At 43.9% G+C, this 13,958-nt stretch overlaps 1 long non-coding RNA gene across 38 annotated transcripts in view; it reads left to right on the top strand.

The window, feature by feature from the left end:
• Window positions 1–13,958, top strand: part of LOC307187927 — a 3,519,425-nt gene that overhangs the window by 2,745,930 nt on the left and 759,537 nt on the right. The window lies entirely within an intron of this gene.

Here is a 13,958-nt window from a genome sequence, read left to right as displayed (position 1 = left end):
TCAGGCCCTAATCTGGTTCCGGCCCGGCATGCTGAGCCTTTGGTTAATTCCTCTTCCTGGTGGGAAATGAGAGTTAAATTTGCCCGTCCAGACACCTCCAGCTAGCCTCTCATTGGTTCTCGCTATTCCTGTTCATCTTCCGCAGAAATTGCAAACTGGGCCAAACAGGAGGTTAAAGGGACTGACTCTCCAAGTGGGGAGAGTGTTAGTAAAGCGTCTGGAATGTTGCACCCGAGTACCAGGGGAGGAAAACTGAGACATATTTGAACACGTCTCCCGTTCACATGGTTGATCATACTTGGGTTCCACATGCATGTTTTAGCTGAAGGAAGAATACCTTAAACCTGGAGAGTTGAGACCCGTGTAATGGGTACCATGCAATATGACTTCAAAGGGTCTTCATTTGCTCACCGAACCTCTCCAATCCTATCACTGCTGCGTTTATGCCCCTGTACACATGATTGATTGTCTTTCGGAGACATAGCAATCCATAGGTTTTAAGATACTTACTAGTCAGGTACATTCTTAGGCGTTTAATATGCGGTGTTGAGTCCATTTCGTTGAGCAAGGAGTAGCTCTTGTCTATTCCATATTTGACTTAAGGAACTTTATCTGTGCTCATTTCAATCTCTGGTTTTATGCAGCACCCCAACTCACCTTTACCCTTAAGCAAGCATAAGTTGGTTTTCTAAACTTGAGACCCTGTTCTGTTCTGTAATTCCGTTCCTGTGTAGCCAAGTTTCCATTCCGTGTATTACTGATATCTTATGATGTTTCTTTTTCTGTGTGACTTACTTCAGTTAGAATCATCATACCTGAATCCACTCATTGTGCTGCTAAGGGCCTGATGACACAGATTTCATTGCTGAGTGATATTGCTTTGTAAGTAAATACCACAACTTCTTTATCCATTTTTCACTTTCTGCGATGTTGAACTTGTACTGTAAACGAGGTTCTTGTAAACAGAGCCGTTCCAAACTTTGGGGTGGCTGTGTCTTTTTAATTTTAATTTCCCTAAGCTATAGGACCATAAGTGGAAGTGCCCTAGGTTCTGTTGCTTTGTTTTTTAGATGTTTCAGGAAACACCATACACTTCTCCCGAGTGGTTGTTGGCAATTTACATCCCGCCCATCAGCATAACAAGGCTCCCAGTTCTCCATGGCCTGTCCTGCCTTTCTGGATTTTACACTTTTTTCAGATGGCCCTTTTGACCGGGGGGAAGTGAGACTTCATTGTAGTGCAGATTTCCTTTGCAAGCTTGCTTGGTTGGCCAAAAAGGGCGTATGCGTTTTTTCCTGAATATATTCAGGAAAAAACGCATACGCCCTTTTTGGCCAAGTGCATCATTGTGGACGTTCTGCCTCTTTTCCTATGCTTTCAATGCAATTCCAGTCTACCTCCTGAAATCGGTTTCCTGCAATTCTGCCCCACTTTCAAGTCCTCTTGGCAGCCTTACTTCAGTCTATTTTTGGACGATAGCTGTCATTTATAACTCTGCAGGTTTGTGAATTACAGTGCCCCTGAGCTCCTTTCTTCAACTCGCTTTCTTGTGACCTGGCCGCAACACCGCAGGATGGCTTCAGGCCCTAATCTGGTTCCGGCCCGGCACGCTGAGCCTTTGGTTATTTCCTCTTCCTGGTGGGAAATGAGAGTTAAATTTGGCTGTCCAGACACCTCCAGCTAGTCTCTCATTGGTTCTCGCTATTCCTGTTCATCTTCCGCAGAAATTGCAAACTGGGCCAAACAGGAGTTTAAAGGCGCTGACTCTCCAAGTGGGGAGAGTGTTAGTAAAGCGTCTGGAATGTTGCACCCGAGTAACAGGGGAGGAAAACTGAGACATATTTGAACACGTCTCCCGTTCACATGGTTGATCATACTTCGGTTCCACATGCATGTTTTAGCTGAAGGAAGAATACCTTAAACCTGGAGAGTTAAGACCCGTGTAATGGGTACCATGCAATATGACTTCAAAGGGTCTTCATTTGCTCACCGAACCTCTCCAATCCTATCACTGCTGCGTTTATGCCCCTGTACACATGCTTGATTCTCTTTCGGAGACATAGCAATCCATAGGTTTTAAGATACTTACTAGTCAGGTACATTCTTAGGCGTTTAATATGCGGTGTTGAGTCCATTTCGTTGAGCAAGGAGTAGCTCTTGTCTATTCCATATTTGGCTTAAGGAACTTTATCTGTGCTCATTTCAATCTCTGGTTTTATGCAGCACCCCAACTCACCTTTCCCCTTAAGCAAGCATAAGTTGGTTTTCTAAATTTGAGACCCTGTTCTGTTTTGGAATGCAGTTCCTGTGTAGCCAAGTTTATATTCCGTGTATTAGTGATATCTTATGATGTTTCTTTTTCTGTGTGACTTATTTCAGTTAGAATCATCGTACCTGAATCCACTCATTATGCTGCTACGGGCCTGATGACATAGATTTCATTGCTGAGTGATACTGCATTGTACGTAAGTACCACAAGTTCTTTATCCATTTTTCACTTTCTGTGATATTGAACTTGTACGGTAAACGAGGTTCTTGTAAACGGAGGCGTCCCAAACTTTGGGGTGGCTGTGTCTTTTTCATTTTAATTTCCCTAATCTATAGGACCATAAGTGGAAGTGCCCTAGGCTCTGTTGTTTGTTTTTTAGATGTTTCAGGAAACACCATACACTTCTCCCAAGTGGTTGTTGGCAATTTACATCCCGCCCATCAGCATAACAAGGCTCCCCGTTCTCCATGGCCTGTCCTGCCTTTCTGGATTTTACACTTTTTTCAGATGGCCCTTTTGACCGGGGGGAAGTGAGACTTCATTGTAGTGCAGATTTCCTTTGCTTGCTTGCTTGGTTGGCCAAAAACGGCGTATGCGTTTTTTCCTGAATATATTCAGGAAAAAACGCATACGCCCTTTTTGGCCAAGTGCATCATTGTGGACGTTCTGCCTCTTTTCCTATGCTTTCAATGCAATTCCAGTCTACCTCCTGAAATCGGTTTCCTGCAATTCTGCCCCGCTTTCAAGTCCTCTTGGCAGCCTTACTTCAGTCTATTTTTGGACAATAGCTGTCATTTATAACTCTGCAGGTTTGTGAATTACAGTGCCCCTGAGCTCCTTTCTTCAACTCGCTTTCTTGTGACCTGGCCGCAACACCGCAGGATGGCTTCAGGCCCTAATCTGGTTCCGGCCCGGCATGCTGAGCCTTTGGTTAATTCCTCTTCCTGGTGGGAAATGAGAGTTAAATTTGCCCGTCCAGACACCTCCAGCTAGCCTCTCATTGGTTCTCGCTATTCCTGTTCATCTTCCGCAGAAATTGCAAACTGGGCCAAACAGGAGGTTAAAGGGACTGACTCTCCAAGTGGGGAGAGTGTTAGTAAAGCGTCTGGAATGTTGCACCCGAGTACCAGGGGAGGAAAACTGAGACATATTTGAACACGTCTCCCGTTCACATGGTTGATCATACTTGGGTTCCACATGCATGTTTTAGCTGAAGGAAGAATACCTTAAACCTGGAGAGTTGAGACCCGTGTAATGGGTACCATGCAATATGACTTCAAAGGGTCTTCATTTGCTCACCGAACCTCTCCAATCCTATCACTGCTGCGTTTATGCCCCTGTACACATGATTGATTGTCTTTCGGAGACATAGCAATCCATAGGTTTTAAGATACTTACTAGTCAGGTACATTCTTAGGCGTTTAATATGCGGTGTTGAGTCCATTTCGTTGAGCAAGGAGTAGCTCTTGTCTATTCCATATTTGACTTAAGGAACTTTATCTGTGCTCATTTCAATCTCTGGTTTTATGCAGCACCCCAACTCACCTTTACCCTTAAGCAAGCATAAGTTGGTTTTCTAAACTTGAGACCCTGTTCTGTTCTGTAATTCCGTTCCTGTGTAGCCAAGTTTCCATTCCGTGTATTACTGATATCTTATGATGTTTCTTTTTCTGTGTGACTTACTTCAGTTAGAATCATCATACCTGAATCCACTCATTGTGCTGCTAAGGGCCTGATGACACAGATTTCATTGCTGAGTGATATTGCTTTGTAAGTAAATACCACAAATTCTTTATCCATTTTTCACTTTCTGCGATGTTGAACTTGTACTGTAAACGAGGTTCTTGTAAACAGAGGCGTCCCAAACTTTGGGGTGGCTGTGTCTTTTTGATTTTAATTTCCCTAAGCTATAGGACCATAAGTGGAAGTGCCCTAGGCTCTGTTGCTTTGTTTTTTAGATGTTTCAGGAAACACCATACACTTCTCCCGAGTGTCTGTTGGCAATTTACATCCCGCCCATCAGCATAACAAGGCTCCCAGTTCTCCATGGCCTGTCCTGCCTTTCTGGATTTTACACTTTTTACAGATGTCCCTTTTGACCTGGGGGAAGTGAGACTTCATTGTAGTGCAGATTTCCTTTGCAAGCTTGCTTGCTTGGCCAAAAAGGGCGTATGCGTTTTTTCCTGAATATATTCAGGAAAAAACGCATACGCCCTTTTTGGCCAAGTGCATCATTGTGGACGTTCTGCCTCTTTTCCTATGCTTTCAATGCAATTCCAGTCTACCTCCTGAAATCGGTTTCCTGCAATTCTGCCCCGCTTTCAAGTCCTCTTGGCAGCCTTACTTCAGTCTATTTTTGGACGATAGCTGTCATTTATAACGCTGCAGGTTTGTGAATTACAGTGCCCCTGAGCTCCTTTCTTCAACTCGCTTTCTTGTGACCTGGCCGCAACACCGCAGGATGGCTTCAGGCCCTAATCTGGTTCCGGCACGGCACGCTGAGCCTTTGGTTATTTCCTCTTCCTGGTGGGAAATGAGAGTTAAATTTGCCTGTCCAGACACCTCCAGCTAGTCTCTCATTGGTTCTCGCTATTCCTGTTCATCTTCCGCAGAAATTGCAAACTGGGCCAAACAGGAGGTTAAAGGCGCTGACTCTCCAAGTGGGGAGAGTGTTAGTAAAGCGTCTGGAATGTTGCACCCGAGTACCAGGGGAGGAAAACTGAGACATATTTGAACACGTCTCCCATTCACATGGTTGATCATACTTGGGTTCCACATGCATGTTTTAGCTGAAGGAAGAATACCTTAAACCTGGAGAGTTAAGACTCGTGTAATGGGAACCATGCAATATGACTTCAAAGGGTCTTCATTTGCTCACCGAACCTCTCCAATCCTATCACTGCTGCGTTTATGCCCCTGTACACATGCTTGATTCTCTTTTGGAGACATAGCAATCCATAGGTTTTACGATACTTACTAGTCAGGTACATTCTTAGGCGTTTAATATGCGGTGTTGAGTCCATTTCGTTGAGCAAGGAGTAGCTCTTGTCTATTCCATATTTGACTTAAGGAACTTTATCTGTGCTCATTTCAATCTCTGGTTTTATGCAGCACCCCAACTCACCTTTACCCTTAAGCAAGCATAAGTTGGTTTTCTAAATTTGAGACCCTGTTCTGTTCTGTAATTCAGTTCCTGTGTAGCCAAGTTTCCATTCCGTGTATTACTGATATCTTATGATGTTTCTTTTTCTATGTGACTTATTTCAGTTAGAATCATCATACCTGAATCGACTCATTGTGATGCTAAGGGCCTGATGACATAGATTTCATTGCTGAGTGATATTGCTTTGTAAGTAAATACCACAACTTCTTTATCCATTTTTCACTTTCTGCGATGTTGAACTTGTACTGTAAACGAGGTTCTTGTAAACAGAGGCGTCCCAAACTTTGGGGTGGCTGTGTCTTTTTGATTTTAATTTCCCTAAGCTATAGGACCATAAGTGGAAGTGCCCTAGGCTCTGTTGCTTTGTTTTTTAGATGTTTCAGGAAACACCATACACTTCTCCCGAGTGTCTGTTGGCAATTTACATCCCGCCCATCAGCATAACAAGGCTCCCAGTTCTCCATGGCCTGTCCTGCCTTTCTGGATTTTACACTTTTTTCAGATGGCCCTTTTGACCGGGGGGAAGTGAGACTTCATTGTAGTGCAGATTTCCTTTGCAAGCTTGCTTGGTTGGCCAAAAAGGGCGTATGCGTTTTTTCCTGAATATATTCAGGAAAAAACGCATACGCCCTTTTTGGCCAAGTGCATCATTGTGGACGTTCTGCCTCTTTTCCTATGCTTTCAATGCAATTCCAGTCTACCTCCTGAAATCGGTTTCCTGCAATTCTGCCCCGCTTTCAAGTCCTCTTGGCAGCCTTACTTCAGTCTATTTTTGGACGATAGCTGTCATTTATAACTCTGCAGGTTTGTGAATTACAGTGCCCCTGAGCTCCTTTCTTCAACTCGCTTTCTTGTGACCTGGCCGCAACACCGCAGGATGGCTTCAGGCCCTAATCTGGTTCCGGCCCGGCATGCTGAGCCTTTGGTTAATTCCTCTTCCTGGTGGGAAATGAGAGTTAAATTTGCCCGTCCAGACACCTCCAGCTAGCCTCTCATTGGTTCTCGCTATTCCTGTTCATCTTCCGCAGAAATTGCAAACTGGGCCAAACAGGAGGTTAAAGGGACTGACTCTCAAAGAGGGGAGAGTGTTAGTAAAGCGTCTGGAACGTTGCACCCGAGTACCAGGGGAGGAAAACTGAGACATATTTGAACACGTCTCCCGATCACATGGTTGATCATACTCTAGGTTCCACATGCAAGTTTTAGCTGAAGGAAGAATACCTTAAACCTGGGTAGTTGAAACCCGTGGAATGGGTACCATGCAATATGACTTCAAAGGGTCTTCATTTGCTCACCGAACCTCTCCAATCCTATCACTGCTGTGTTTATGCCCCTGTACACATGCTTGATTCTCTTTCGGAGACATAGCAATCCATAGGTTTTACGATACTTACTAGTCAGGTACATTCTTAGGCGTTTAATATGCGGTGTTGAGTCCATTTCGTTGAGCAAGGAGTAGCTCTTGTCTATTCCATATTTGGCTTAAGGAACTTTATCTGTGCTCATTTCAATCTCTGGTTTTATGCAGCACCCCAACTCACCTTTACCCTTAAGCAAGCATAAGTTGGTTTTCTAAATTTGAGACCCTGTTCTGTTCTGTAATTCAGTTCCTGTGTAGCCAAGTTTCCATTCCGTGTATTACTGATATCTTATGATGTTTCTTTTTCTATGTGACTTATTTCAGTTAGAATCATCATACCTGAATCCACTCATTGTGATGCTAAGGGACTGATGACATAGATTTCATTGCTGAGTGATATTGCTTTGTAAGTAAATACCACAACTTCTTTATCCATTTTTCACTTTCTGCGATGTTGAACTTGTACTGTAAACGAGGTTCTTGTAAACAGAGCCGTTCCAAACTTTGGGGTGGCTGTGTCTTTTTGATTTTAATTTCCCTAAGCTATAGGCCCATAAGTGGAAGTGCCCTAGGTTCTGTTGCTTTGTTTTTTAGATGTTTCAGGAAACACCATACACTTCTCCCGAGTGGTTGTTGGCAATTTACATCCCGCCCATCAGCATAACAAGGCTCCCAGTTCTCCATGGCCTGTCCTGCCTTTCTGGATTTTACACTTTTTTCAGATGGCCCTTTTGACCGGGGGGAAGTGAGACTTCATTGTAGTGCAGATTTCCTTTGCAAGCTTGCTTGGTTGGCCAAAAAGGGCGTATGCGTTTTTTCCTGAATATATTCAGGAAAAAACGCATACGCCCTTTTTGGCCAAGTGCATCATTGTGGACGTTCTGCCTCTTTTCCTATGCTTTCAATGCAATTCCAGTCTACCTCCTGAAATCGGTTTCCTGCAATTCTGCCCCGCTTTCAAGTCCTCTTGGCAGCCTTACTTCAGTCTATTTTTGGACGATAGCTGTCATTTATAACTCTGCAGGTTTGTGAATTACAGTGCCCCTGAGCTCCTTTCTTCAACTCGCTTTCTTGTGACCTGGCCGCAACACCGCAGGCTGGCTTCAGGCCCTAATCTGGTTCCGGCACGGCACGCTGAGCCTTTGGTTATTTCCTCTTCCTGGTGGGAAATGAGAGTTAAATTTGCCCGTCTAGACACCTTCAGCTAGTCTCTCATTGGTTCTCGCTATTCCTGTTCATCTTCCGCAGAAATTGCAAACTGGGCCAAACAGGAGGTTAAAGGCGCTGACTCTCCAAGTGGGGAGAGTGTTAGTAAAGCGTCTGGAATGTTGCACCCGAGTACCAGGGGAGGAAAACTGAGACATATTTGAACACGTCTCCCGTTCACATGGTTGATCATACTTGGGTTCCACATGCATGTTTTAGCTGAAGGAAGAATACCTTAAACCTGGAGAGTTAAGACCCGTGGAATGGGTACCATGCAATATGACTTCAAAGGGTCTTCATTTGCTCACCGAACCTCTCCAATCCTATCACAGCTGCGTTTATGCCCCTGTACACATGCTTGATTCTCTTTCGGAGACATAGCAATCCATAGGTTTTAAGATACTTACTAGTCAGGTACGTTCTTAGGCGTTTAATATGCGGTGTTGAGTCCATTTCGTTGAGCAAGGAGTAGCTCTTGTCTATTCCATATTTGACTTAAGGAACTTTATCTGTGCTGATTTCAATGTCTGGTTTTATGCAGCACCCCAACTCACCTTTACCCTTAAGCAAGCATAAGTTGGTTTTCTAAATTTGAGACCCTGTTCTGTTCTGTAATTCAGTTCCTGTGTAGTCAAGTTTACATTCCGTGTATTACTGATATCTTATGATGTTTCTTTTTCTGTGTGACTTACTTCAGTTAGAATCATCATACCTGAATCCACTCATTGTGCTGCTAAGGGCCTGATGACACAGATTTCATTGCTGAGTGATATTGCTTTGTAAGTAAATACCACAGCTTCTTTATCCATTTTTCACTTTCCGCGATGTTGAACTTGTACTGTAAACGAGGTTCTTGTAAACAGAGCCGTTCCAAACTTTGGGGTGGCTGTGTCTTTTTGATTTTAATTTCCCTAAGCTATAGGACCATAAGTGGAAGTGCCCTAGGTTCTGTTGCTTTGTTTTTTAGATGTTTCAGGAAACACCATACACTTCTCCCGAGTGGTTGTTGGCAATTTACATCCCGCCCATCAGCATAACAAGGCTCCCTGTTCTGCATGGCCTGTCCTGCCTTTCTGGATTTTACACTTTTTTCAGATGGCCCTTTTGACCGGGGGGAAGTGAGACTTCATTGTAGTGCAGATTTCCTTTGCAAGCTTGCTTGGTTGGCCAAAAACGGCGTATGCGTTTTTTCCTGAATATATTCAGGAAAAAACGCATACGCCCTTTTTGGCCAAGTGCATCATTGTGGACGTTCTGCCTCTTTTCCTATGCTTTCAATGCAATTCCAGTCTACCTCCTGAAATCGGTTTCCTGCAATTCTGCCCCACTTTCAAGTCCTCTTGGCAGCCTTACTTCAGTCTATTTTTGGACGATAGCTGTCATTTATAACTCTGCAGGTTTGTGAATTACAGTGCCCCTGAGCTCCTTTCTTCAACTTGCTTTCTTTTGAGCTGGCCGCAACACCGCTGGATGGCTTCAGGCCCTAATCTGGTTCCGGCACGGCACGCTGAGCCTTTGGTTATTTCCTCTTCCTGGTGGGAAATGAGAGTTAAATTTGCCCGTCCAGACACCTCCAGCTAGTCTCTCATTGGTTCTCGCTATTCCTGTTCATCTTCCGCAGAAATTGCAAACTGGGCCAAACAGGAGGTTAAAGGCGCTGACTCTCCAAGTGGGGAGAGTGTTAGTAAAGCGTCTGGAATGTTGCACCCGAGTACCAGGGGAGGAAAACTGAGACATATTTGAACACGTCTCCCGTTCACATGGTTGATAATACTTGGGTTCCACATGCATGTTTTAGCTGAAGGAAGAATACCTTAAACCTGGAGAGTTAAGACCCGTGGAATGGGTACCATGCAATATGACTGCAAAGGGTCTTCATTTGCTCACCGAACCTCTCCAATCCTATCACTGCTGCGTTTATGCCCCTGTACACATGCTTGATTCTCTTTCGGAGACATAGCAATCCATAGGTTTTAAGATACTTACTAGTCAGGTACGTTCTTAGGCGTTTAATATGCGGTGTTGAGTCCATTTCGTTGAGCAAGGAGTAGCTCTTGTCTATTCCATATTTGACTTAAGGAACTTTATCTGTGCTCATTTCAATCTCTGGTTTTATGCAGCACCCCAACTCACCTTTACCCTTAGGCAAGCATAAGTTGGTTTTCTTTATTTGAGACACTGTTCTGTTCTGTAATTCAGTTCCTGTGTAGCCAAGTTTACATTCCGTGTATTACTGATATCTTATGATGTTTCTTTTTCTGTGTGACTTATTTCAGTTAGAATCATCATACCTGAATCCACTCATAGTGCTGCTAAGGGCCTGATGACACAGATTTCATTGCTGAGTGATATTGCTTTGTAAGTAAATACCACAACTTCTTTATCCATTTTTCACTTTCTGCGATGTTGAACTTGTACTGTAAACGAGGTTCTTGTAAACAGAGCCGTTCCAAACTTTGGGGTGGCTGTGTCTTTTTGATTTTAATTTCCCTAAGCTATAGGACCATAAGTGGAAGTGCCCTAGGTTCTGTTGCTTTGTTTTTTAGATGTTTCAGGAAACACCATACACTTCTCCTGAGTGGTTGTTGGCAATTTACATCCCGCCCATCAGCATAACAAGGCTCCCTGTTCTCCATGGCCTGTCCTGCCTTTCTGGATTTTACACTTTTTTCAGATGGCCCTTTTGACCGGGGGGAAGTGAGACTTCATTGTAGTGCAGATTTCCTTTGCAAGCTTGCTTGGTTGGCCAAAAAGGGCATATGCGTGTTTTCCTGAATATATTCAGGAAAAAACGCATACGCCCTTTTTGGCCAAGTGCATCATTGTGGACGTTCTCCCTCTTTTCCTATGCTTTCAATGCAATTCCAGTCTACCTCCTGAAATCGGTTTCCTGCAATTCTGCCCCGCTTTCAAGTCCTCTTGGCAGCCTTACTTCAGTCTATTTTTGGACGATAGCTGTCATTTATAACTCTGCAGGTTTGTGAATTACAGTGCCCCTGAGCTCCTTTCTTCAACTCGCTTTCTTGTGACCTGGCCGCAACACCGCAGGATGGCTTCAGGCCCTAATCTGGTTCCGGCCCGGCATGCTGAGCCTTTGGTTAATTCCTCTTCCTGGTGGGAAATGAGAGTTAAATTTGCCCGTCCAGACACCTCCAGCTAGCCTCTCATTGGTTCTCACTATTCCTGTTCATCTTCCGCAGAAATTGCAAAGTGGGCCAAACAGGAGGTTAAAGGGACTGACTCTCCAAGTGGGGAGAGTGTTAGTAAAGCGTCTGGAATGTTGCACCCGAGTACCAGGGGAGGAAAACTGAGACATATTTGAACACGTCTCCCGATCACATGGTTGATCATACTCTAGGTTCCACATGCATGTTTTAGCTGAAGGAAGAATACCTTAAACCTGGGTAGTTGAAACCCGTGGAATGGGTACCATGCAATATGACTTCAAAGGGTCTTCATTTGCTCACCGAACCTCTCCAATCCTATCACTGCTGCGTTTATGCCCCTGTACACATGCTTGATTCTCTTTCGGAGACATAGCAATCCATAGGTTTTAAGATACTTACAAGTCAGGTACATTCTTAGGCGTTTAATATGCGGTGTTGAGTCCATTTCGTTGAGCAAGGAGTAGCTCTAGTCTATTCCATATTTGGCTTAAGGAACTTTATCTGTGCTCATTTCAATCTCTGGTTTTATGCAGCACCCCAACTCACCTTTACCCTTAAGCAAGCATAAGTTGTTTTTCTAAATTTGAGACCCTGTTCTGTTCTGTAATTCTGTTCCTGTGTAGCCAAGTTTCCATTCCGTGTATTACTGATATCTTATGATGTTTCTTTTTCTGTGTGACTTATTTCAGTTAGAATCATCATACCTGAATCCACTCATTGTGCTGCTAAGGGCCTGATGACATAGATTTCATTGCTGAGTGATATTGCTTTGTAAGTGAATACCACAACTTCTTTATCCATTTTTCACTTTCTGCGATGTTGAACTTGTACTGTAAACGAGGTTCTTGTAAACAGAGGCGTCCCAAACTTTGGGGTGGCTGTGTCTTTTTGATTTTAATTTCCCTAAGCTATAGGACCATAAGTGGCAGTGCCCTAGGCTCTGTTGCTTTGTTTTTTAGATGTTTCAGGAAACACCATACACTTCTCCCGAGTGTCTGTTGGCAATTTACATCCCGCCCATCAGCATAACAAGGCTCCCAGTTCTCCATGGCCTGTCCTGCCTTTCTGTATTTTACACTTTTTTCAGATGGCCCTTTTGACCGGGGGGAAGTGAGACTTCATTGTAGTGCAGATTTCCTTTGCAAGCTTGCTTGGTTGGCCAAAAAGTGCGTATGCGTTTTTTCCTGAATATATTCAGGAAAAAACGCATACGCCCTTTTTGGCCAAGTGCATCATTGTGGACGTTCTGCCTCTTTTCCTATGCTTTCAATGCAATTCCAGTCTACCTCCTGAAAATGGTTTCCTGCAATTCTGCCCCGCTTTCAAGTCCTCTTGGCAGCCTTACTTCAGTCTATTTTTGGACGATAGCTGTCATTTATAACTCTGCAGGTTTGTGAATTACAGTGCCCCTGAGCTCCTTTCTTCAACTCGCTTTCTTTTGAGCTGGCCGCAACACCGCAGGATGGCTTCAGGCCCTAATCTGGTTCCGGTACGGCACGCTGAGCCTTTGGTTATTTCCTCTTCCTGGTGGGAAATGAGAGTTAAATTTGCCCGTCCAGACACCTCCAGCTAGCCTCTCATTGGTTCTCGCTATTCCTGTTCATCTTCCGCAGAAATTGCAAAGTGGGCCAAACAGGAGGTTAAAGGCGCTGACTCTCCAAGTGGGGAGAGTGTTAGTAAAGCGTCTGGAATGTTGCACCCGAGTACCAGGGGAGGAAAACTGAGACATATTTGAACACGTCTCCCGTTCACATGGTTGATCATGCTTGGGTTCCACATGCATGTTTTAGCTGAAGGAAAAATACCTTAAACCTGGAGAGTTGAGACCCGTGGAATGGGTACCATGCAATATGACTTCAAAGGGTCTTCATTTGCTCACCGAACCTCTCCAATCCTATCACTGCTGCGTTTATGCCCCTGTACACATGCTTGATTCTCTTTTGGAGACATAGCAATCCATAGGTTTTACGATACTTACTAGTCAGGTACATTCTTAGGCGTTTAATATGCGGTGTTGAGTCCATTTCGTTGAGCAAGGAGTAGCTCTTGTCTATTCCATATTTGACTTAAGGAACTTTATCTGTGCTCATTGCAATCTCTGGTTTTATGCAGCACCCCAACTCACCTTTACCCTTAAGCAAGCATAAATTGGTATTCTAAATTTGAGACCCTGTTCTGTTCTGTAATTCAGTTCCTGTGTAGCCAAGTTTACATTCCGTGTATTACTGATATCTTATGATGTTTCTTTTTCTGTGTGACTTATTTCAGTTAGAATCATCATACCTGAATCCACTCATTGTGATGCTAAGGGCCTGATGACATAGATTTCATTGCTGAGTGATATTGCTTTGTAAGTAAATACCACAACTTCTTTATCCATTTTTCACTTTCTGCGATGTTGAACTTGTACTGTAAACGAGGTTCTTGTAAACAGAGCCGTTCCAAACTTTGGGGTGGCTGTGTCTTTTTGATTTTAATTTCCCTAAGCTATAGGACCATAAGTGGAAGTGCCCTAGGTTCTGTTGCTTTGTTTTTTAGATGTTTCAGGAAACACCATACACTTCTCCCGAGTGGTTGTTGGCAATTTACATCCCACCCATCAGCATAACAAGGCTCCCAGTTCTCCATGGCCTGTCCTGCCTTTCTGGATTTTACACTGTTTTCAGATGGCCCTTTTGACCTGGGGGAAGTGAGACTTCATTGTAGTGCAGATTTCCTTTGCAAGCTTGCTTGGTTGGCCAAAAAGGGCGTATGCGTTTTTTCCTGAATATATTCAGGAAAAAACGCATACGC

This window comes from Stenella coeruleoalba, assembly GCF_951394435.1.
Source record: "Stenella coeruleoalba genome assembly, chromosome: 6".
NCBI classification, from domain to species: Eukaryota; Metazoa; Chordata; class Mammalia; order Artiodactyla; family Delphinidae; genus Stenella; species Stenella coeruleoalba.
This window is presented reverse-complemented; position numbering and strand designations above follow the sequence as displayed.